Below are 3,890 nucleotides of genomic sequence, written 5' to 3' on the forward strand. Positions count from 1 at the left end.
TATTTATATATTTATTACATTCAATTTGATTCAATTTGATTCAATTTAATTTAATTCAATTCAGTTCAGTTCAGTTCAGTTCAGTTCAGCTCCAATCAGTTCAGTTCAGTTCAGTTCAGCTGTTTTATGCCGAAGAGAACAGGCCCTTAGTCTAAAAAATTTATAAGAATCGACTACGTACTTAGTTATCTATAAATAAATCAAAGTAATTCCTTTTTTTAGTGTGTCTGACAAAAATATAAATATTCTAAGTGTCTAAAGAGTTTATGCATTTGTTAGTTCCGAAGATAGTTTGTACTTACTGTCTTTGTTTTCAATCTTTCAAAGTAAACAGTAACTGAATTTCTTTTGGGGTAAAGGGTTTTAAGTGAATTTGTATTGTGAGAAAGAAATAAGCAAGAAAAGACTTAGAAATAAGTCATGAGAAAAGAGAAGAACAATATTGTGAGAATCATTGCTGGGAACTCAAGTCCTTAGTGGAACTTGAGAAGAGAACTTGAGAAGAGAGAACGGTAGAGAAGTGTAATAGGGTGTAATAGAGTGGTTACCTATTACAATAGAGAGAGTTATAATCTCAAGTGGTCGAGATTTTTCTCCTTATATTACGATAAGGAGTTTTCTCCTAAAATTTTCTTTTTGTTCGCTTTGTGCGTTTCCTTGCTAATTTCTTATTTCGCGAAAAGTTACACTTATTTCTCACACTATGATTCACCCTCTCCTCTTATAGTGTCCCTATTCGGACAACATTAGCCAAGTTTTTTAGTATGTAATATGTTAAATGAATTGTCTCAATGTATGATTTCAAAATATATAATAATTTAAAATTGTGATCATAAATCATTAAAGACTTTAATAATCAAAATTATACATTAACAAGTGTGCAAATTGAATTGTTGCTTTCAGTTTTTTTTTTTTTTTTTTTTTTTTTGTAAAGAGGTACATGTAGGAACTAGTGAATCCCTATCTCAGGGAGAAATCACTAGACCCCTAACTTAGTGGAATCCCTATCTCAGGAAGAGACCACTAGAAACTAAAGTACAAAGAAAAGCCAAGAAACCAAAAAAAAATAAAAACCTAGATCTAGCTCCTCAAGGAGGTAATACAAAGATCAATGGCCATAGCCAAAGACGTGGCTTTAATTCTTCGAGCTTCACATAAGCGGGTAAGGTGGACCATTCCGGTGACGAATAGGGCAGATCTGGTGAAGAAAACGCTCATCAGTTTTGGAGGAGCTTAACCGACAGCGACTGGGGGCGGAGTCAATGAAGAATCGTCGAGATTCAATTCCAGCCGCGACTCTGCCCTGGCGAAGCATTCGGACCTGCCGGACCATGAGGGTGTCCCAAACACCATCAACGCTTTGGTTCTCGGACTTTTATTCAGAGTCGTCGGTGTCCAGGTAAGTCTTCCCTCCCATTTTCTGATCTATACTTGTTTGTGGCTACTACCCACCATTACTCATCTAATTATTGGATCTAGCTTTCGCTCAAATTTTTTGTGCCAAATTTCAGAGCTTGCGTCTGCCATCTTTGTGAACCTATCTTCCTTTGCTCTTTATTTAATCATGTTTCAGTGGATTTCAGTTTTTGACTTCTATGTACTACATGTGAATTGTTGCTTACTCTTTGGCATGCTACTTTGGATCTTGTCTATCAGGTATATTGTGTTTAATTCCAGGCTAGTTAGTTAGTTGATCTCCACTGCTACACCGTATTGGATGTACTCTTGTTGGTGGCTCTTCCCGATTACTCTCTTAATTGTTGGATCTGGCTTTCTGTTAACTCTTTTCTGCCAAATTGCAACGCCTCCATCCATCATCTTTGTCACCCTATCTTCCTCGACTTTTTATCTACTTATGTTTGAATGGTTTTCACTTATTGACTTCTCTATACTACCTGTGGAGAGTCACACACACTCTTCAAATTGCTAATTTGGTTCTTGTCTACCAAGTATATTATGTTTAATTATATTCTCATTACTTTGTTCACCTGCACTATTACAATAATTATCAATTTCTCAACCTCTTATAACCTGCTTCCCTATGATTGGTATGTTCTTTGGTCGATTCGACAATGCCTTGCTTTCGGCCCTCTCCTTTGGGAATGGTCCAACTATGAGCTTCATTTCTTTGTTTCTCCCTTTATTACTTGGCTTTGGTATGACTTGCTTACTTTCCGCATTGCTGGTCCTAAAATGTTTTCGTCTAACTTCTTTCATTCTAACATTTATTCCTCTGTCTCTTTTGGTTTTCATATTTTGATTTCGTTCATCCATAGGGTGATCCACCCTTGCTTTGATTTCTTTTCATTTGAGATTGTTAAAACTCTTTTTCCCTTCCTAGTGACGGAACGAGTTTTAATATCTTTTTGGTACCGATCTTTTTCTAATCTGCCATGGAACACGACTTGTTCTTCAACCATGTTTAATTTGTTGAAGTTTTATAGGTCCACATTCCTTTTTGGCATCTGTCCACCCAAACGAGACGCAAGATTCACTCTCTCGAACGACCATGAAGATATAATCAATCGCTCATTGTCTACTCTGAACTTGGACTACATCGATTTCACTCATTATCTGCCTCCTTGCATTTTGACTATTATTATGGAATGGGATTGCCCTCCCATATGGAACCGAGTGCTTAGACACTCGCTTAAGAACAGGGGTGTTATCACACCCCCTAACTGTGTGCTACTTGGATGCAGGATTATTGAGCCGGCTAGTTGCCCCATAAATTGCAGATCCTAGGGAAAAATCTCCACCCCTCCATTGTGGTCCATTTTATATCTAACTTCATTGTCTTTTCTTAATGTCCTAATGATTTATAAGCTTGTATGAAATCGAGTGTTCCATCACTCGCAAATGTATGGTTACATACGTGACCAGGCTCTTGAAGCCCTATCGAACCAAGTGATTGACTAGGGGTGTAAGCGGACTACGAAAAGTCTGGAGTCCAATCCAGTTCAGTCCAAACTTGTCGGACTGGATTGGACTGAAAATTTTTCGAACTAGACTCGGACTCAAATTTTCGAGTCCAAATATTTTTGGACTGGATTTGGACTCATTCCTTTGGAGTCTAATAAGTCCAGTCCACTCCAAAAATTTATTTATATATAATATATATTTAATACATATATAATGTATATATTAAAAAAATTAATACTATTTTTAAAATTTTGGAGTTTTCAACCTTCCCTCTTCAAATATTTCAACTGGCGCCAGACAATTTTACTTGGCGCCAAACTATTGCACTTAGCTCCATTTGTTAAATAAGTAAATTATACTAGCAGTACTGCAGTAGTAGGCTAGTAGCCGACTAATTCTATCTCACTTCACTCCTCAGTCCTTACTACTCACTTCCTCTTACTCTTCATTTTCTTTCTACCTTGTTGTATCAACTCTCGCATTCTCTATTTCTCCCTCAGATTAATTTTCAGTCTCTCTGCTTCCTCTCAACTTAGATCAAGGTAAGCATCTAATTCAACTTATTCATAGTATTTTACTTTAATTTAAGCTTTCTATCTAATTTGGGATATTGACAATTGAATCAGATGTCAAATGCTCAAGCATCTCAAAAAACGTTGTGAATCATTGAATCTAAATCTAGAAAAAAGATATAATAATCGGACTGGACTGGACTGGATTCAGACTCAAGAAAAAATTATCGGACTAGATTGGACTGGACTCAAAAAATATTTGGATCGAACTTGGACTCAATTTCTCGAGTCCAAAAAACTTTGGACTAGATTTGGATTTGGCAGAGTCCAATCCAATCCAATCCACTTACACCCCTATGCTTGACACTTGCTTTAGCACCGGGGTCGTTATACACCCCCTGACTCGTTTTCTTTCTGTGACATGCATTTTTTCTCATCTAGAATTGACGCAAGGTC

General features: G+C 36.8%; 1 long non-coding RNA gene across 1 annotated transcript; it reads left to right on the plus strand.

Moving 5' to 3' along the window:
* The first annotated feature begins 935 nt into the window (after window positions 1-935).
* Window positions 936-2,907, plus strand: LOC125498344 (uncharacterized). The gene is made up of 2 exons (XR_007275275.2): window positions 936-1,399; window positions 2,445-2,907. It is a non-coding gene; the product is annotated as an uncharacterized LOC125498344 (long non-coding RNA).
* Window positions 2,908-3,890: the final 983 nt, after the last annotated feature.

This window comes from Beta vulgaris, chromosome 6, assembly GCF_026745355.1.
Source record: "Beta vulgaris subsp. vulgaris cultivar EL10 chromosome 6, EL10.2, whole genome shotgun sequence".
Classification (NCBI taxonomy): domain Eukaryota; kingdom Viridiplantae; phylum Streptophyta; class Magnoliopsida; order Caryophyllales; family Amaranthaceae; genus Beta; species Beta vulgaris.